Source organism: Eleutherodactylus coqui, chromosome 1, assembly GCF_035609145.1.
Source record: "Eleutherodactylus coqui strain aEleCoq1 chromosome 1, aEleCoq1.hap1, whole genome shotgun sequence".
In the NCBI taxonomy this organism is placed as follows: domain Eukaryota; kingdom Metazoa; phylum Chordata; class Amphibia; order Anura; family Eleutherodactylidae; genus Eleutherodactylus; species Eleutherodactylus coqui.
In genome coordinates this window covers 523,363,730-523,386,136 of record NC_089837.1, presented here as the reverse complement: position 1 = coordinate 523,386,136, position 22,407 = coordinate 523,363,730, and positions in this window count along the sequence as shown.

Genomic DNA, 22,407 nt, shown 5'->3' with positions numbered 1-22,407 from the left:
ACCTAACAGCTGGGACTCCACCGTGTCGTTAACAGTCCAGGCTCGGACCACTGCCAGTGACATTCAGGCATGATAGGGGTCATGTTCCTCGGAGGCACTTTGATTGTTTTGTAGCACTGGCCATGTAACTAGTCTAGTATTTCATCCTCCTAAGACCTTGCCAAGTATCGCCTCCAGAGAGGGAAATTACATTGGACAAATTAATAATTACTGGATAGAATGATAAGATGCTTTCTGGATCAGACAACCATAGAAAACGTATATACAACTCACTGTTAGGGATGGAGAACCTTGAGATGTCCTGGAGCCAAACTAACTTTCCCCTCAATCATTGTATTACAGTGTTGTGCCGGAAACAAGTGGTAGATATTATCAGACTTTTTGGATTATCAAGTGCTGGCCTATATATCTACGGCCGGGTCAGATCCCACTGTGAGAATTCTCGCAGCGGGATGCGAGCTATGACCACTGCGGCTCACCTGCTTCTGGCGTCTCCCCACTCTGCTATGTGCCAGCTGCCGGCCAGCCGACACATGCACCGAGCGGAGCTGGCGCATCACCATGAGATTTCACGCGGTCAAATTGCGGCTGTCTGCATAGGGTTCATTATCTAATGCAATCCAATTGCAGCGGGCACGGGCGGAAATTCTGCGGGAAATGTCGTAGCAGAATTTCCACCGTGTGCATTTGGCCTAAATGTGCATTAGTCAGGTACTTGATGGTCTTGGAAGGTTAATAATCTAGCATGGGATCATGGGAGAAAAATAGTTTCAAACCAGTTTAATGGTTATTGGCTTTATTGCCTGGCACACCTAGTGTAAATGTTCTTGCTGATGGTCCAATAACATGCGTGTCCACCATGGCCAATAACATTGGCCCTTAAAATGAGATGTTGATTAAATTGTGTTCAGTCTAGACAATGCTCTGTGAGCTAAACATCCTGGACTCTAGATTGATACATTGTACATAGCTCGTCCTGCTCTCAGCTGAGAAGTGGATGCAATTGTATTCAGCCTATGCAATGCTCTGTGATATGAGCTAAACAGCCTGGACTCCAGACTGATACATTATACATAGTCCTGCTCTCAGCAGAGAGTTTAAATCTTAGAGCATTGTCTAAACTAGATACAATTGTATTCATTTCTCAGCTAAAGCAGAACACTAGATACAGTTGCAACTAGCGTAGACAATGCTCTGTGAGCTCAACAGCCAAGACTCCAGACTGATACAGTGTATAGTCCTGCTCTCATCTGAGAAGTGGATACAATTGTATCAGTGTAGACAATGCTCTGTGAGCTCAACAGCCAAGACTCCAGACTGATACATTGTACATTGGTAGTCCTGCTCTCAGCTGAGAAGTGGATACAGTTCTATCCAGAGTAAACAATACTCCCTGAGCTAAACTCTATTAAATTGTTGGAGCCCTTAGGGCTTCGTCATACTGTCATAGTGGAGAGGTAAAGTAGCGGCGGGCAGAGAAGCAGCACGGAGAAGCAGGGCAGCGATGTGGAGAAGCAGGGCAGTGGTGTGGCTTGGTGAGTATGCAAAGTATATAAAAACACTTATACCTTTAACATATTTCAAAGTTTCCATGATGTCCCCTCTCCCTTCTCTCCATCTGTAATATATATAAAGGTTTCCATCATGTCCCTCCTCTCTTCTTGTAACATATTGTCATGTCCACCCAGAATGTGCAGGAACCATAACTCACAGATCTCACACATAAACACACAAACTGCATCAAAACAATAATAAACTAAAACATGGAAACTAGAGATGAGCGGGCGTACTCGCTAAGGGCAAATACTCGAGCGAGTATTGCCTTTTGCGAGTACTTGCCCACTCGTCTCAAAAGATTCGGGTGCCGGCGGGGGGCAGGGAGTGGCAGAGGAGAGCGGGGAGGAACGGGGGTGGAGAGGTGGGCGGGGGGATAGCTCTCTCTCCCCTCCCCTCCCGCCTGCTCACTCCCGCAACTCACCGCTCACCCCCGCTGGCACCCGAATCTTTTGAGACAAGTGGGCAGGTACTCGCAAAAGGCAATACTTGCTCGAGTATTTGCCCTTAGCGAGTATGCTCACTCATCTCTAATGGGAACTCTTTCTCTATCCTAATAACCTCAGGGACGGGGAGCTGCCTACATGCAGGCAATTCGCCCTGACAGGGATGTATCTGACCTCGTACCTTGATCCTTAGTTAAGCCTACGTGGAACAGGGCAATAACAAAAGAAACACAAATAAAAAGAGAGAAGCACAAACTTAGTTTTGCGATGCAGCAGGCAAATGATAGATCCAGGACCAAGTTCTGACTGAGACCACAGTCAGAGCAAGACTGAAGATTCATTGGCAATTCAGTCCAACTTCAGCCCGACTAAATAACTGTGACAATTATTCTGAGGTGTGGCTCAGCATGTCTCACCTAATACCCCAACCACCAGGGCCAGAAGATGGAAATGCAAAACCTGCACCAGACTATCAGCATGGCAGCAATCTCAGAAGAGCTGTAACAGTACCTCCCCTTTTAGAAGGGGCCCCAGGAGCCCTAGGACCAGGTCGATTCGGATTTAATCTGAACATTTTTTGCAAGCCGATCCGCATGGACATCTGCTGCCGGTACCCATGTCCTCTCCTCGGGACCATAACCACGCCAATTTACTAAATACTGTAGGGATCTCCTAACTTGCCAAGAGTTCACTACGGGACTTATCTCAAATTGAATATCTCTATCCACCAGAAACGGGCTGGTGGAGATGAACCATTTCCTGAATCAGCACACTTCTTTAAGAGAGATTTGTGAAACACATTAGTTATTCTCATAGAACTAGGAATCTCCAAACAAAACAATACGGGATTAATTTTTTTCAAGGATTTTGAAAGGGCTGATAAATCATGGGCCTCACTTGAAGGACTGTTGTTTGAGTTTTATGTTCTTAGGTGACAACCACACCAAGTCTCCCACCAAGCAATTCTTCCCCTCCGAACATCTATTATCCACTACCCGCTTGAAATTTCGAACCATCCTATGAAGGTTCATCTGAATAACCTCCCACACCACCTCGATATTAGAGGAAAGCTAATTTTCGTCTGACACCTCCGACACAGTTTTAGGAAAGGGAGAAAAACATGGCTGGAACCCATAATTACAAAAGAAAAGTGATGTCCCCGTGATTCCAACGATCTATTGTTAAGGGCGAAACCCGGACCGTTCCTCCTAATTCTCTGAGACATAACACCGCAACTATTGTTCCAGACTCTAGTTACATCTCTCAGTTTGCCCATTAGTCTCTGGGTGATATGCCAAAGAGCAAATAAAATGCCAGAACCTGGAAACAAATTGGATCCCACGATCGGAGACAATATTTTCTGGTAACTCGTGTAATTTTACAATATGAGTAATGATGAACAATCTGGACATGGTTTTAGCATTGGGAAGACTGGGAAGAGCCACAAAATGAAACATTTTGCTAAAACGATCTACCACAGCCCAGATGACAGTGTTACCTTCAGAAAGCGGCAAATCCGTAATAAAGTCCATAGACAAATGAGTCCAAGGTTTCACTGGTAACAGCAAAGACATCAACCTCCCGACAGGGGCCGTTCGAGGCGATTTTGTTCTGGCACAAACCTCACAAGAAGAGACAAAACTGAAAACATCTTGTTATAATGACGGCCACCAAAAAGTTCTTGTGAGTAATTTTTGGGTATTATTAATCCCTGGATGACCAGCTAACACAGAACTATGAACTTCAGGCACCGCTTGCATCCCCAAATGAACAGGGACAAAAAGCTTTCCCAGCGGAAGGCTTGCTGGGGCTAAATCCTGTGCCTTACCGACCTGCTCCTCCAAATCTAGTCAAACTGCTGACACTACAACCCCATCAGAAAGAATGGACGCAGAGGTTTGCCTGAAACCAACCGGACAAAGCTCCTGGAAAGAGCATTGGCCTCAACATTTTTACTGCCAAGATGATATGTAACCATAAAGTCGAAGCGTGAAAAATACAGTGACCACCGTGCCAGTCTTGGGTTCAGTCTTTTGGCTGACTCTAAGTAGATCAGGTTCTTGTGGTCCGTAAAAACTGTCACCTTATGCCGATCCCCCTCTAAGAAGTGCTGCCACTCCTCAAAAGCCATCAGCTCTGTGTCGCAAAATTCACAAGGACGAAGATCTTGCAATGTACCAGATGCTGTCTGAGGCATCAACCTCCAGCATGAAATGTCTGTAGGAGTCTAGTTGCACCAGAACTAGAGCCGTCACAAAACATCTTTTCAAAGCATGAAAAGAATGTAATGCCCTTGGGGAACATTTAGAAGGGAAGCAACCTTTCTTTATCATATCCGTCAAAGTTTTGACCACCACTGAAAAGTCCCTAATAAATTTCCGATAATAATTGGGGAACCCCATAAACCTCTGAAGTGCCTTCACACTCTCTGGTAGCACCCAGTCTCATACCACTCAGACCTTCTCTGGATTCATCTTAAACCCCCTTGGGGTAATAATGTGTCCCACAAATGTGATCTCTTGTATGGAAAAGACACACTCTTCCTTTTTTGCAAACAAATTATTATCACGCAATGCCTGGAGGACCTAACGAACATAAGAAATATGTGAATCAACATCCGACGAAGAGATAAGAATATCGTTGAGGTATACCAGAACAAGGCAACTGATAAATTTATAGAGGACCTCATTGATAAAGCCGCAGGAGCGTTTGTTAAACCAAACGGCATCACCAAGTTCTCGTAATGCCACACAGGGGTGTTAAAGGCGGTTTTCCATTCGTCCCCCTCCTTAATCAAAGTATATGGCCTACGTAAATCCAACTTTGAAAACCAGTTGGCGCCATTCAATTGTGAAAACAGATTGGGAATGAGAGGCAAAGGTATGGATCTGCTGACTCAATGACTAGACTTCCTCCATTGCTGGCCTCCAGGCCTAGACCAGACACTATCCAGGCCTGGGCTAGACTAGACTCCCTTAGACTTCACTCAGACAGAGTCTACACTTTAAGACTGATTAACCCCACCCACGCTTTGTCTTTTATACCTTCCCCACGAACCAATCCTAAGCCAAGGGGAAACTCTCTACCCAAACCCAGATCTATCAAGGGTGAATTCTGCATAGTCATGCTGTGTTAGACAGAGAAGACACCAGACATTAACTCTTTAATGACCATTTAAGGTCAATACACATAGACAAGCATTAGTACACATACACACTATGCATGAGATAGTTACAAAACTGCTGTGGGACCCCAACTCTGGGGTACTACAATCTCATTCTGTAACATATAAAAAGGTTTCAATCATTGCCCCCTCTTTCTTCTCTCCCCCTGTACTCTGGTGTACTACATTCTCCTTCTATAAATTATATAACGGTTTCCATAATGTCCTCTCCTCTTTTTGTAACATGTCCCCCCTCTTCCTTCTCTCTTCCTGTAACATATATAAAGGTTCCCATCATGTCCTCCTCTCCCTTTTCTTCTCTTGTTACACATGTAAAGATCTCCATCATGTCCCCCCCCTTCTCTCCTCCTGTAACATATATAAAGTCGTCCATCCTGCCCCCCTCTCCCTTCTTTTTCTTGTAATATATATAAAGGTTTCCATCATGTCCTCCTCTCCTTTCTCTTTTCCTCTAACATATATAAAGGTTTCCATCATGTCCTCCTCTCTCTTCTCTCCTCTTGTAACATATATAAAGGTTTCCATCTTGTCCCCCCTCTCTTCTGTCTTCCTGTAACATATATAAAAGGTCTCCATCATGTCCCCCTTCTCCTTCTTTCTTCTTGTAATATATATATATATATATATATATATATATATATATATATATATATAAAGGTGTCCATCATGTCCCCCTTCCCCTTCTTTCTTCTTGTAACATATATAAAGGTTTCCATCATGTCCTCCCTCCCTTCTCTCCTCTTGTAACATATATATAAAGGTTTCCATCTTGTCCCCCCTCTCTTCTGTCTTCCTGTAACATATATAAAAGGTCTCCATCATGTCCCTCTTCCCCTTCTTTCTTCTTGTAACATATATAAAGGTTTCCATCATGTCCCCCCTCTCCCTTCTCTCCTCCTGTAACATATATAAAGGTTTCCATCATGTCCTCCCCTCACTTCTCTCCTCCTGTAACATATAGAAAGGTGTCCATCATGTCCCCCTCTCCCTTCTCTCCTCCTGTAACATATATAAAGGTTTCCATCATGTCCTCCCCTCACTTCTCTTCTCCTGTGACATATATAAAGGTGTCCATCATGTCCCCCTTCCCCTTCTTTCTTCTTGTAATATATATAAAGGTTTCCATCATGTCCCTCCTCTCCTTTCTCTTTTCCTCTAACATATATAAAGGTTTCCATCATGTCCCCCTCTCCCTTCTCTCCTCCTGTAACATATATAAAGGAGTCCATCATGTCCCCCTTCCCCTTCTTTCTTCTTGTAATATATATAAAGGTTTCCATCATGTCCTCCTCTCCTTTCTCATCTCCAGTAACATATATAAAGGTGTCCATCATGTCCCCCTTCCCCTTCTTTCTTCTTGTAACATATATAAAGGTGTCCATCATGTCCCCCTTCCCCTTCTTTCTTCTTGTAACATATATAAAGGTGTCTATCATGTCCCCCTTCCCCTTCTTTCTTCTTGTAACATATATAAAGGTTTCCATCATGTCCTCCTCTCTCTGCTCTCCTCCTGTAACATACATAAAGGTTTCCAACATGTCCTCCTCTCCCTCCTCTCCTCCTGTAACATATATAAAGGTCCATCATGTCCCCCTCTCCCTTCTCTCCTCCTGTAACATATATAAAGGTTTCCATCATGTCCTCCCTTCACTTCTCTTCTCCTGTAACATATATAAAGCTGTCCATCATGTCCCCCTTCCCCTTCTTTCTTCTTGTAATATATATAAAGGTTTCCATCATGTCCCCCTCTCCCTTCTCTCCTCCTGTAACATATATAAAGGTTTCCATCATGTCCTCCTCTCCTTTCTCATCTCCAGTAACATATATAAAGTTGTCCATCATGTCCCCCTTCCCCTTCTTTCTTCTTGTAATATATATAAAGGTTTCCATCATGTCCTCCTCTCCTTTCTCATCTCCAGTAACATATATAAAGGTGTCCATCATGTCCCCCTTCCCCTTCTTTCTTCTTGTAATATATATAAAGGTGTCCATCATGTCCCTCCTCTCCCTTCTCTCCTCCTGTAACATATATAAAAGCTTTCATCATGTCCTCCTCTCCCTTCTCTTCTCCTGTTACATATATAAAGGTTTCCATCATGTCTTCCTCTCCCGTGTCCCATTGGACTGCTGCTATGACTGGCGTAAGGTAAGTGTACTCAAAGTAGCCTCCTTCTGCTACATTATATCCGTGATGCCATCGTTTGACCTGTGTTCATCCCAGGGATTCTCCACAGGGATCGGTATATGAATCTCCTGCGGTCGGCGATGGATGACTTCCTGGATAATCTGCCCCTATCGTAGTATAAGTAGGCCACTTCCAGTATATTTTCAGTCATATCTGTTGTGCCACAGGACTTAGAGAGACGCGGAAAGTGGATCTCTGCTTCTCACATGCTAGTCTTCAGATTTGCATTTAGGGTTTACTTTCCATCTCCTACAGGGGCCACAACACAAAATTGAAATCCATGTTCCAGGGCCTGAAGTGGCCCGTTTGCCATACTATCATGTAACGTATCCATGCCTTTCTATTCAAGTACCCTATTGTTATTTCCATATAAGACATCAGTATTGAGATATAGCGCTGGATCCGGCTTTTGATGACACCTTGTTTTAGGAGCTGCTGTTGTCAGCCATGCACTGCAGATATGTCAAAAAGCTATGATTGGGTGGGGGTGGGGGACAGGATTTACTTTAAACTTTTGAAGATGGAAGTGTAGGACAATAAATTTTTGACTATAATGCTGCTGTACTATTATACACAGACCTCTCCTCTAATACCGTTTCACCCCAAAAGAAAGCCCTACCCTGGAAGTAAGCCCCACCCTGCTTTTCGGGGGAGGCTTGACTTATAAGGCCTCCCCAAAAAATAAGCCCTAGCTATAGTACACGGAAAGAAAAACATTAATACTCATCTGGCCTGCAACGTCTGAGTCCCTCGTGATGGTTCCCAGCGCTGCGGCAAGCTGCCGTGTCCTCTGCGCTGAGATATCCTCTTCTTTCTGCTGACAGGGCTTTGAATACCCCGCCTCTAGCAAAGCAAACGCTGTGATTGGATCGAGCGCGAGCCAATCAGAGCCGGCGCTCGATAATTCACAGCCATTCAGTGAATGACATCACTGAATTGCTGTGATTGGTTCATCAAGTGCCAGCACTGATTGGCTGGCGCCCGATCCAATCACAGTGCTCACTTTGCTGGAGGTGGGGTAGTCAAAGCTCCGTCACCAGAAAGAAGTGGATATCTCAGCGCAGAGGACACTGCAGACTGCTGCATCACCATCAGCAATGTAAGGCACTGGGACGCCGCGGACCAGGTGAGTATAAGCCCCCCCTTGAGAATAAGACACTGTACCTCTTTAAACATTAATATAAGTCAGTGTCTTATTTTTGGAGAAACATGGTAGTTTTTTCTTATGCAGAAGTCATGGAAGTGCCGACCTCTCCTGTCAGGGTCTGATAGAGAGAACAGCGGCAGAGCAGAAGCTATCAAAATAGAACCTGTTTCTCTTTCTTGACATCAAACTGCTTTTAGGAAAGAAAAATTTTAGGATTTGCAGCCAATACTCAACGCTCTGCGGAGCTGTCCGGAAAAAAAGTGAAAAATGGCTGTAATTTCCTGCGCGGTTTCCATGAATGTATAGGATTTGCTGGAGGTTTACGATGTTGCGGCTGGTGTGCCAGGGAACATGAGGCAGGATGAAGGGAGTCGTTCTGGTAGTCTCCAGCGTGCGGTAGAGGAAGGTGCGGATCGTTCTCACTACAGAAAGTGCTAATATGGATCTACAATAAGCCGCTCGTGGGGGGAGGGGCACCTTTAATCCCCGACTCAACCAAATATTCAGCGGGGTCGTAAAGTAAATAAGTTTCACACAGAACCAATAGGTTTTTACGTGACTTGTGTGGTTTGTCGGGTGAATTATGGGGTGCTGCGTTACGTAGAGTGTAAAGGGAAAGGGAAATAAGTTAAGTAAAACACAGTACGAGATACAAGCTCGCTGACTTGAGAAAACCTCGGCTGTGATTTCAGGAAACCCCAGGAATCTTGTTAAAAAAATTGCAATTTTCCCAGTTTCTGATGTTACATGCACAGCAAATGCCTTCCTTCCTTATTGATTTAAATGGGGGGGGGGGGGGTATATAAGCAAATAGGAGGGGGTATAAACTCAATAACACCAGGGCTCCCTGTAAGGGAATACTTTAAAGATCTGTTCCTATCTCAGCCATTTACTGCTGGGACCCCCGATTAGCACTGGCTCCCCAAACAGCAGCATCAAGCTGCAGACTGAATGGAGGGGGGTCTTGGATGTGCAGGATGCTGTCCATTCAAGCCTATAGTGGTAATGGAAAGAGCTGAGCAAGCTGGGATCCCCATACTCCCAATAAGTGGTGGTCCTAGAGGTGAGCATACCCCTTTAAGAGGGCTCTACGTTGATCAAATGTATGCTATTTATATAATAACTACCTTTTTTTAAAATTTTTGTGACCGATTATATTCATCCGTGTAACAATAATTGCCGTTTTCCCTTGCAATCGTTACTCCCCTGCATCTAAAATATAAAAGGAAGCAACTTTGGATATAGTGTTAATTAGAAATCTCTTCAGGCCCATTTAGACACAACGATCAGGGGCATAACTATAGGGGATGCAGGGGATGCGGTTGCACCCGGGCCCAAGAGCCTTAGGGGGCCCATAAGGCCTCTCTTCTCCATATTGGAAGCCTAGTACTATGAATAAAGCATTATAGTTGGGGGCCCTGTTACAGATTTTGCACCGAGCCCAGAAGCTTCAAGTTACGCCTCTGACAACGAGCGGAGGATGCAGAAGACAAGCAAGGTGTCCCCGCTTGCATCCTGCATCCAGCTGTTTTCTGCACAAAGCGCCCGACTATTATACAGTCGAGCGCTCCGTGCCAGGTATGGAGGACACAGCTGGACCGCTCTGTTTTTCGTATCCCGCAATACAAACAATAGTATCAGCTGTATCCCGCTGTGAATCCCTGATAAGGCTCATCATTAGCACGCTGAAAGACAGCAATGAGCGACGGGATAACGAAAACTGCACGATGTAAGTGCAGCTACACACAATGGTTATCGCTCAAAAGACGGCTCTTGAGCGATAATCGTTGTATCCAAATGGGCCTTTACTGTTCTGTGTACACAGCTCCAACGCAGACCTATGTATTTCCATGGTTGCAGACTATAAACAAACCCCATGTAATCCGATCCTGCAGTCTCGTGTAGAGGTACTTTTACACGGGATGACTGTCGGGAACATAACCATCTGACTAGCGCTTCTGTGCTTACACAGGAGCGATAGTCTTTCACATGAATGGAGGCGGCTATTGTTCCGGCCACCCATTTCCATTTATATTAAACAGGAGATACTAAAATATTGAGTGTCTTGTATTTAGATGGCCCAATGGTCGCTTGGTTTTTAGTCTTGCTAAACTGTGACAGGTGAGAGATTTCTCTCTCAGTGCCCGGTCGGGGTCCGCATGTACATGGGACGATTATCACCTGAATTCACTGTCTCCAACTACAATTTGGGTGTTAATAGCCCCATGCAAAGGTACCTTTACTCCCTTGCTACTTGCAAACCTTCTCTTGAACATTGTAGAGGAAGCTATAATCAGTGCAGGAAGTATTATTTGCACACAGTAGATTATATCCTCCTAAGAAGACTTTTGAACGGCATTAGTGTTTGAGCTCTAAACTTGCACAGTCATATCTATGTGAGAGAGAGGTGGAGGGAGGAGATACAGGCCTGAACGGAAGAGGGAGGAGGGAACGTCCATTGAACTCTAAACCTGCAGCTTCATAAGCAGGAAACACCCACTGAGCTCTGAACCTGCTGCTTCATAAGCAGGAAACACCCACTGAGCTCTGAACCTGCAGCTTCATAAGCAGGAAACACCCACTGAGCTCTGAACATGCTGCTTCATAAGCAGGAAACCCCCACTGAGCTCTGAACCTGCAGCTTCATAAGCAGGAAACACCCACTGAGCTCTGAACCTGCTGCTTCATAAGCAGGAAACCCCCACTGAGCTCTGAACCTGCAGCTTCATAAGCAGGAAACCCCCACTGAGCTCTGAACCTGCAGCTTCATAAGCAGGGAATGCTCACTAAACTCTGAATCTGCAGCTCTACAAACAGCATTGTGTGAATGCAGAACTGGAAATTATAAAAAGAATTTCAGTAATCAACTGGCAACGTAAAGCATCCTAAACCTCACAGGATACATTACAAAATATTATTTTTAGGGTGCACAAGGTTCCCATATGCTTTAAAGGGTATTTTCTCGAAAAGACTTCAATGGCATCATAAAGGTGTTGATTCAACTAATGCGATAAGCACATCTCCATTTTCAGTCTCCATTTCTGATAGAGAAGTGGCCTTACATGTCATCAATGGGTAATATGGAAACAGAACTATTGATTGACTGGAGTTTCAGCATCACCCAATCCAAGCTGACTCTTATAGCCTATTCACCTTGATCCTTGGTGGGAGAACTCCTTTAAGCCTTTCTAATTGAATTTGTATTGTGGTTTTCCTAGAGGGCTTACTCTTTTTCTGCCATTATACAACGGCGCTATCTGCTGGCTAAAGACAGTACTACATGAGGTTACATGTTGGATAGGCTCTGACAGCAGAGAGGCTGGCAATATACAGTAAGAGAACCCTGACGGACGTCTTCCAACATCGGAGCTGTACAGCCTTAAATCATAATGTCTTTAGACGTCAGACAGTGGATTAGGAAGGGTTAAGTGTGGTCTATAGCTATTGTTATTTTTTTTTTTTAGCCAAAGCCAGAAATTCGAAAGGAATGGGGAATCTAAAGGAAGGACATCTACTCCTTCTTTCTGTTGGCTCCTCTTTGGGATTTGGATAAAAAAAACTGCAACAAAAAGTGTAGTGACGTCTTTTCAAAAACTGCTCTGTGTGAAACCAACATGAGCCTGGAAATGCATGAAGTGTGAGGTGCAGTTTTTGATGCAGTTTTTTGAGCCAAAACCCGCAGTGGATCTAACAGGAAGTAAAATTAAAAAAGTCTTTTCTTCATATTTCCCATTTCTTTTGGATTTGCTCTGGGCTTTTAGGGCTTAGTCACACGGGCCGAGCGCCAGTGAGCTGGATCACTGCTCCGCTCCTGGGTCTTTACACAGGCTGATTCAGACTCTACTACGGGATGAACGACCCTTCCTACGATTGTTTGCCCCCACAGGGCTGTCATTATTCGGCTGCACATCCTCCCGTTGACAAGGGGATACGTGCAGCCAACCGATAAGCATTTTTATGCTTGCATGAGTGACAAGCAGTTGCTCGTTCATCAGCTGATCATTCGCACTTTACAGGCGCCGATGAAGGGAAAAAACCATGCAGACAAACGTTCTTGCCCAATTCTCAGCCCATATAAGGCCCTTTTGCACATTAGGCCATGTAAAGGACAACAGTCAGCCAACGAAGACGCAAAGACTTGCTCATTGGCTGATCACTGATCTTCAGCAAGCAGGAAAATGCTCACTGGTTGGCTGTACACCTTCCTTGTGACCCGGGAGATGTACATCTGGTCTATGGGGGCGTAATATCCTACTGGCAGCAAATGTGTAAAAGAAACGTAAACAAGCGCTGATTGTCGTTAAAACGTCAAATTGGCAACCATTTTCGGTCACCAATTTTTCATGCTGCGTGCATAGATAGGTCTTGACCTATTTTTTGGCAAAAAATCACTTGAGGCTCTCATAGACTCCTATGAGAGCTGAAAAAAGGGGAGGGGAGGGAGTTTACCTTTGTCCAGTGGTCGGAAACGAAGACAGCTGGTTCTATTTAAGCGTTAGAAGTCATTCCAAGGATTTCCGCCGACCGAAGGAATTGCGCGCTGCAGTGTATTTTTCACGTGATACGCCCGTGTGAATGGTTAAGGAAATGCTAATTAATCTTGGGACTCGATTGAGGCTATTCCTCATTGATGCGATGTTCGGCTGCAATGCATGGGCGTAAAATCGCGATGCCCGTGTGAATGAGGCCTTAGTCTGCAAAGAGATGACTCCCAAATATATTTGAGTTGGTGCTAGATGCAGCCATTTATCACAGAAGCCCCCAAGAGGGGTAGATGGCTGCCGATCCCCGCATACGGTAAAGCCTAGATCGCGTAGCAAGTAGTAACTTTTTGTTTATTTTCACTTTAACATTTTGGTTGGCGCAGAAAGTGAAAGAAAGAAAGAATAAATGAGGTGAAAATCTATAATATTGGTAAAAAAATAAAAGCTAAATAAAAACCTAACAATTTTCCACCTGCTGCAGTAATTATTCCATTAGGTGAAGCAACAAATTCCTAAATAATAAATGGATGAAGTGTAAATTGGGTCCAGTCCGAAAACCAAATCTCATTAAATCCTGGACTTTTTTTTAGCTTTTTTGGTCTTTTTTTGTTGTATACACATTTTTGTAATGTATTACACGACTTTATTAGCCAGGCGGCTGTAATTACCACAATGTTAAACTGAGCAATAAATGAGGTTTTTGTTTTAAGGTGGCTTTTTATAGGAGTTGGGAAACATAAGCGGCCTGCTATTTCCTTGGATTCGCGTTCATCGATGAGGTCACGACTGCATTTTTGAACTCTTGATTCATTTCACAACATCAGATTTTCTGGAGAAAATACATTCTTCTACCACTAAGAGGTCATCCTTACACAGTATACAGGTACAAATACTGTATAGAAAAGTCACCCATGGACCCAAATAAGGATTATTTCACATCGGCGGGCCAGTCTGCCCTTGCCCAGTTCAACTGATCTTTCTGACCTTTCATGGAAAATAAATGGTGGAGAAAAACCTAAATCTAAAAACTTCAACAAAACCAAAAACAATGGAAAATACCCAGAAACTGTCAAAACAAAATCCCTCTGCTGGCCCAAATGCAAAACCAGTAACGGGGCCCCAACTATTATGCGTTATTAATGAGACTAGACTCTTCTTATGTAGTGGAGGAGTGTTTGGACCCCGCAGGCTCCAGAGCCCATGTGTAACTGCTACCTCTGCATCCCCTATAGCTACCTTATATACACCTGAGGCCATATAACTAGTTCCACTTGGGGATGCTCCCAACAAGTAGGTGGATTAAGCTATCAAATCTGCCTATGTCTTTGAGGCCTATCATTTCACCAGAATCTGGGCCATTACCTCCCAAAAACATCAAAGTGCACCTCATATGTTTAGATGGACGCTCCTGCACAGTGCAGCATTAGGCAAGCCTTAGTTTGACTGTGTAATTAGCCTGTTGCTGCCCCATAGTACGTAAAATATACATGGTAGGCCATTGTCATCATGATCAGGGGCGTAACTAAAGGCTCAGGGGCCCTGATGCAAAATGTGAGCTGGGGCCCCTCCTTTATCTGTATCTGTACCCGTACCCATACCTAAACCATGCTGCACAGAGCCATAACATGAAGCTTCTGGGCCCCAATGCAAAACCTATAACAGGGCCCCCAACTATAATGCTTTATTCATAGTACTGGGCTCCCTATATGGAGAAGAGAGGCCTTATGGGCCCCCTAAGGCTCCTGGGCCCGGGTGCAACCGCATCCCCTGCACCCTCTATAGTTACGCCCCTGATCATGATCCTGCTGGCATTGGCAGTACACTTGCCAGACCAGTAGGTCTAGTGGGTCTACCATGCAGAGCAGTTACTTTTACTGTACAAGATGATCACCAGGCTCGCTTCACCATGTACAAAGTCTAGAGCCTGGCAAAAGTCTCCGGGATGTCTCAGGTGTACATTAGAGACCCCGGCCCTCTCACAATTCTCTCTATGGAAATTCTCCCTGTGACCCCGGAGTGCAGCATAAAATCACACAACAAGTTTTCCTTGGATCAGTTTCAGTGTGAATCCACATTAGATAGAAGAATCCAGCAATCTGAGTGGCTTCCCGGTCATCGGTGCTAGACTAGCTGGGGCCAAGATTTCCCTGCCAAACGTACGGGGTTGAACCTGACCATAGTGCATTGTTTCAATAAATTCTGCCAAGTTTTAGGCGATATTTTCGAAGAGCAATCTTACATGAAGCCAACATCTAATGAGCATCTGGAGAGAAGTGGATTAGCCGACATGGGTTATTTCTAGACATTCGTAGGTGATTATGCTTTTGAGCTTTCTGGATGATCCTAAATATTTTTGTTTTCTTGGGTGTCCTTCTAAAGTACATCTCTACGCTGCAGACTGGTAAAAGCAAGGCATTGAAAGTAGCCTGTGACTCTTGGATGGAGTTGAAGCCACCTCTAAGGACCTCATAATGTGACTAACAATGGTATAAACTGACATAAATTTATGATACTGTCTTTGATTATGTCCTTGAGAGTATCACCAATTGGGTTGATCACGGAAATGCGGTGGATGTAGTTTACACAAAGCTAGGAGGGATAGCTAACACTAGGGAAGAGAGAAAGAGAGAGGATTTAAAAAGATGTAGAAAAGCTTGAACAGCGGGCAGTGACTAACAGAATGGTATTTAACAAGGAGAAATGTAAGGTCCTACATCTGGGCAAGAAAAATTAAGAAAGCACACACAGAATGGGAGGAATTGGGCTAAGCAGCAGCACATGTGAAAAAGACTTGGGTATACTAATAGATCATAGACTGAACATGAGTCAACAATGTGATGCAGCAGCCAAAAAGGCAAACACAATTCTGGGATGTATTAAGAGAAGCATAGAGTCTAGATCACGTGAGGTCATTATCACCCTCTACTCTTCCTTAGTCAGACCTCACCTGGAATACTGGGTCCAGTTCTGGGCACCCCACTTTAAAAAAGACATAGACAAACTGGAGCAAGTTCAGAGAAGAGTTACCAGGATGGTGAGCGGTCTACATATCATGTCCTATGAGAACAGTTAAAGGATTTGGGAATGTTTAGCTTGTAGAAGAGAAGGCTGAGAGGAGACTTAATAGCGGTCTACAAATATCTGAAGGGCAGTCACAGTGCAGAGGGATCAGCCCTATTCTCATCTCTACAAGGAAAGACCAGGAGCAATGGGATGAAACTGAAAGGGAGGACACACAGATTAGATATTAGACAGTGAGGGGATCAGTGAGTGGAACAGGTTGCCACGGGAGGTGGGGAGTTCTCCTTCAATGGAAGTCTTAAAACAAAGGCTGGACAAATATCTGTCTGGGATGATTTAGTGATCCTGCACTGAGCAGGGGGTTGGACCCGATGACCCAGGAGGTCCCTTCTAACTCTACCATTCTAGGATTATATGATTCTATGACTGCTAATAGCAGTAAAAAGCGGTGTGTGTGAGAGAGTGGCCTGTGAGGCTACAAACAAATTTTCATGTATTGCAGTAAATGAGTCATGTTTGCAAAGATTATGCCAAGGGGCTAGATCATGTATGTAAATTTGTTTTGCAGCTGTATGCAGCACAGTTTAGGTATGGGTACGGGTGCTGGGGGTAGGGAGTTCAACAGGTAAAACTTTGGGCAGTGTGGGACTACTTTTTGCCATACATTCAGATCTACTCTAGAATCTGGTGTTGAAGCAAACAAGGATTGGGCATTGTGACATGAATGTTTATTGTTTATCCAAAGAGGGAATAATTACACCTTTTATGTCTAGCAACTGAGAATGTCTAGAAGTTGGACCTTAGTGGTGGGGCCATTAGGTGGCAGAGGCTATTATATGCATACTAAAACTTCACTGTTGGGGAGGGGAGTGTGATACAATACTTGCTAAAGGGTTGATTACTTTTTACGCAAATCTTCTCATGACTCACTAGAGCAGTATGAGCAACTAGATGTGAAATCTGTAATGCCTGCCATGTGGCATTCATATTACTGGTGCCTTCCTGTGGGACAAATAGGGCCTTTGGGGTTGCTCTACTATAACATGCCCTATAGTTACACCCCCGTGGGCACAGTATTGATAGATCCACTTTAATGCTAATAAATAGTATTAAGAAAATACATTAGAACAAGGTTGGGTTGAAAGTGAGTGGAAATGCATGAGCCTTAAAAGCCATTGACCCGTCACCAACCACTAGGACCTGCATCTATGGTGCCCATGTGCCCATTTGGACAGGGGTTGTCTTCATAACACAGATCCTCTAATAAATAGAATCACAAAATGGTAGAGTTAGAAAGGACCTGCAGGGTCATCGGGTCCAACCCCCTGCTCAGTGCAGGATCACTAGATCATCCCAGACAGATATTTGTCCAGCCTTTGTTTGAACATTTCCATTGAAGGAGAACTCCCCACCTCCCGTGGTAACCTGTTCCACTCATTGATCCCCATCACTGTCTAATATCTAATCTGTGTCTCCTCCCTTTCAGTTTTATCCCATTGCTTCTAGTCTTTCCTTGTACAGATGAGAATAGGGCTGATCCCTCTGTACTGTGACAGCCCTTCAGATATTTGTAGACAGCTATTAAGTCTTCTCTCAGCCTTCTCTTCTGTAAGCTCAACATTCCCAGATCCTTTAACCGTTCCTCATAGGACATGATTTGTAGACCACTCACCATCTTGGTAACTCTTCTCTGAACTTGCTCCAGTTTGTCTGTGTCTTTTTTAAAGTGGGGTGCCCAGAACTGGACACAGTATTCCAGATGAGGTCTGACTAAGGAAGAGTAGAGGGGGATCATGACCTCACGTGATCTAGACTCTATGCTTCTCTTAATACATCCCAGAATTGTGTTTGCCCTTTTGGCTGCTGCATCACATTGTTGACTCATGTTCATTCTATGATTTATTACTATACCCAAGTCTTTTTCACATGTGCTGCTTAGCCCAATTCCTTCCATTCTGTATGTGCTTTCTTCATTTTTCTTGCCCAGATGTAGGACTTTGCATTTCTCCTTGTTAAATACCATTCTGTTAGTCGCCGCCCACTGTTCAAGCTTTTCTAGATCTTTTTGAATACTCTCTCTTCCCTAGTGTTAGTTATCCCTCCTAGCTTTGTGTCGTCGGCAAATTTAATCAATTTTCCATCAATTCCCTTCTCCAGATCATTTATAAAAATAGGCCCAGGACAGAGCCTTGTGGTCCCCACTTGATACATTCTTCCACTTGGATGTGCAGCCATTTATGACCACTCTTTGAGTACGATCACTCAGCCAATTGTGAATCCACCTAACTGTCACCTTGTCAATCCCAGATTTGGTCATTTTTTCAATAAGTATGGTATGAGATACTTTGTCAAATGCTTTACTAAAGTCAAGATATACTATAGCCATTGCATTTCCCTGTTCAACCCAGTCGGTGATTCTGTCATAGATGGAAACTAGATAAGTCTGGCATGACTTGTTTGTTACCAGACGAATTGAATTGGAAGAGCATTTGTCACTGTAGGAATGCTCTAACAGTCCAAGGGGTTGTGCCGCCCATGACTATGGCTAGTGTTACACAAGCGGAAACAACTGAAGCTTGTTTTGGGTCAAACTTTGTTAAAAGTTTAGTTTGGCGAGAACCTGAACTTTGGACAGTCCTTCTGGACTGAACTTGGTAAAAGGAGAAGGAAAAAGGAGAAGAACAAGGAAAAGGAAAGAAAAAGGGAGAAGAAGGAAAAAAGGTGAAGGAAAAAGAAGTTGAAGGTGAAGGATAGAATAAGAAAAAGAAGAAGGAAAAAGGTGATAGAGAAAATGTTCCTTCTTTTTCTTCTTACTTCTTCTTTTTCCTTCATTAATTTTGCCTTAAAACAGCACAAAAGTGCAGTACTTAATTACAGTCCTAGATGACCTAAAAGTGTTAAACAGGGCTTTTATGGCACTTAGACAGTGTTATACAACAGTTTGAGGAGTATCGGTGGAGATCGAGTTCCGTTCAAACTAATGTGGATCGAACCAAACTTCTTGCTGAAATTCGACAGATTGGCCGAACGTAACTTTTCAAAAGTTTGCTCATCACTAGCCATGGCCCCCAAAGCCCAAAGCGGGACCTTGTCCCCAGGTCAGAGGCAAGATTCCTTTGTGTTAATTTCTTAAGTAGCTAGCTGATATAGATCCGCAGCCACAAAAGTACAAAGAATCTTACTTAGTAATGAAATCATTGCAACCTTGATGGTATCACAGCTTGTTTATTACATATAATGGTTGTCTGGGAATCGGTCCATGCAGTGAAATCACGGCGTTGCGAGCTGTGGAGACCACAACCTGCTGACTGCTCTATCTATTCTAGTTCAATAGATGAAAATTTGGAAGAATTCCCTGATTCACCTATAAACGACCCCCTCCTCCATCACTGGGCGACAGATGACTAAGGAAAAGCACGAAAAGAAGCCGGAGCTGCAGTTCACTGTATGGGATAACTACATCCAATATTTAAGGAGTTATTCCCATCTCAGTGCTTCATGGATGAGAGGAGAAATCTGGGTCTATTTCCCACCTCACCGAGTGTTATGGACACAACCGAAGTGGAGCCTTACGGTTTTTTCATAACTCCCATCAAAGTGATTTGGAGCGATGGAAACAGCGTAGCACAGTATTACACAGAAGGGCAACCTGTGTTACAGAAGCAGCGTAGTGTGCCGTGCTACGTAGTTTCTGTAACTCCGGGTAAGGTGGTAAGGAAACAGACCCAGGTTTTTCAACTCAGCCATCAAAAGCTGACCAAGGGCGCCTGTCCACAGGAGATTGTGCACTGCATTATCCACGGCGATAATCCGGCTGTGGTGTAGTCACTGTGTACATACATTACTTATCCTGTACTGCTCCTGAGTTACATCCTGTATTATACTCCAGAGCTGCACTCACTATTCTGCTGGTGGAGTCACTGTGTACATACATTACTTATCCTGTACTGCTACTGAGTTACATCCTGTATTATACTCCAGAGCTGCACTCACTATTCTACTGGTGGAGTCACTGTGTACATACATTACTTATCCTGTACTGCTCCTGAGTTACATCCTGTATTATACTCCAGAGCTGCACTCACTATTCTGCTTGTGGAGTCACTGTGTACATACATTACTTATCCTGTACTGCTCCTGAGTTACATCCTGTATTATACCCCAGAGCTGTACTCACTATTCTGCTGCTGGAGTCACTGTGTACACACATTACTTATCCTGTACTGATCCTGAGTTACATCCTGTATTATACCCCAGAGCTGCACTCACTATTCTGCTGGTGGAGTCACTGTGTACATACATTACTTATCCTGTACTGATCCTGAGTTACATCCTGTATTATACCCCAGAGCTGCACTCACTATTCTGCTGCTGGAGTCACTGTATACATACATTACTTATCCTGTACTGCTCCTGAGTTACATCCTGTATTATACCCCAGAGCTGTACTCACTATTCTGCTGCTGGAGTCACTGTGTACATACATTACTTATCCTGTACTGCTCCTGAGTTACATCCTGTATTATACCCCAGAGCTGTACTCACTATTCTGCTGCTGGCGTCACTGTGTACATACATTACTTATCCTGCACTGCTCCTGAGTTACATGCTGTATTATACTCCAGAGCTGCACTCACTATTCTGCTGGTGGAGACACTGTGTACATACATTACTTATCCTGTACTGATCCTGAGTTACATCATGTATTATACTCCAGAGCTGCACTCACTATTCTGATGGTGGAGTCACTGTGTACATACATTACTTATCCTGTACTGCTCGTGAGTTACATCCTGTATTATACTGCAGAACTGCACTCACTATTCTGCTGGTGGAGTCACTCTGTACATACATTACTTATCCTGTACTGCTCCTGAGTTACATCCTGTATTATACCCCAGAGCTGTACTCACTATTCTGCTGGTGGAGTCACTATGTACATACATTACTTATCCTGTACTGACCCTGAGTTACATCCCATATTATACTCCAGAGCTGCACTCACTATTCTGCTGGTGGAGTCACTGTATACATACATTACTTATCCTGTACTGACCCTGAGTTACATCCTGTATTATACTCCAGAGCTGCACTCACTATTCTGATGGTGGAGTCACTGTGTACATACATTACTTATCCTGTACTGCTCCTGAGTTACATCCTGTATTATACTCCAGAGCTGCACTCACTATTCTGCTGGTGGAGTCACTGTGTACATACATTACTTATCTTATACTGATCCTGAGATATATCCTGTATTATATTCCAGAGCTGCACTCACTATTCTGCTGGTGGAGTCACTGTGTACATACATTACTTATCCTGTACTGATCCTGAGTTACATCCTGTATTATACCCCAGAGCTGCACTCACTATTCTGCTGGTGGGGTCACTGTGTACATACATTACTTATCCTGTACTGCTCCTGAGTTACATCCTGTAGATCTTTTATTATAAAAGTATGAAACATAACAATAAAAGCAAACTGTAACAATAGTAAATAATAATAATACAACCGTATACAGAGATAAGGCCCTTCACCCAGAGTCCATGGTCCACAAACAAAAGAAAACCCCATGTCTGGACTCCCCTCCCCCCTGCTGCACACTCGCACACACACTCGAAACAAAACACAATATACCTAAAAGAAGAGCATCCAGCTATCCAGAAAATAAAACTAAAACTAAAGCTACAGGTCCAGCCGTACCGCACTGAAACCCCATCATAAACAAAATTAGGCAATAACATAAACGTAACATATATATATACCAATAATTAACTAAATATGAAAATAAAGACCAAGCCAACCTGCATACGAAAATAACTAAAGAAATTGTTTTTCAATTTTTTTTTTTTTTTTTGGGTCCCCAGTGCAGCTCGGGGGCCATGCCTGCTCCACCAGTCCGTGCCCAGAGTTCTAAAGTTCAGGACGTGCCAAGCCACACCGGGGTTTTTTTTTTTTGTAATATATAAACTGTACAACACTCTGCCTGCCGCAGCCTGGGGGCCATGCCCGCTCCACCAGTCCGTGCCCAGAGTTCAATGTTCGGGACGTGCCAGGCTACGGCTCAAGGGGTGAAACCACTCCCCCCAACCCCCCACCCAACCTAACTACCACCCAGAACGTGAATATATACATATAAACATACATTAACCAATATACATGACATACACGATATATATTAACATAACCCGAAAGCCTAAGGTCGGCTCACCTGCAGCCCTACTTCACTCCATCTTGCCCAAATCAAAACAAAAAGCTTCATGGTGCACTCACAGCCCCCCACCGGGATTGGAGGTGATAAGCCGGGCACAGATATCATAATGTACTATCCCTTACATTTTCTCCCTATTCTTTCCCTAATTTGCCCTAGACTGTCCTTAGT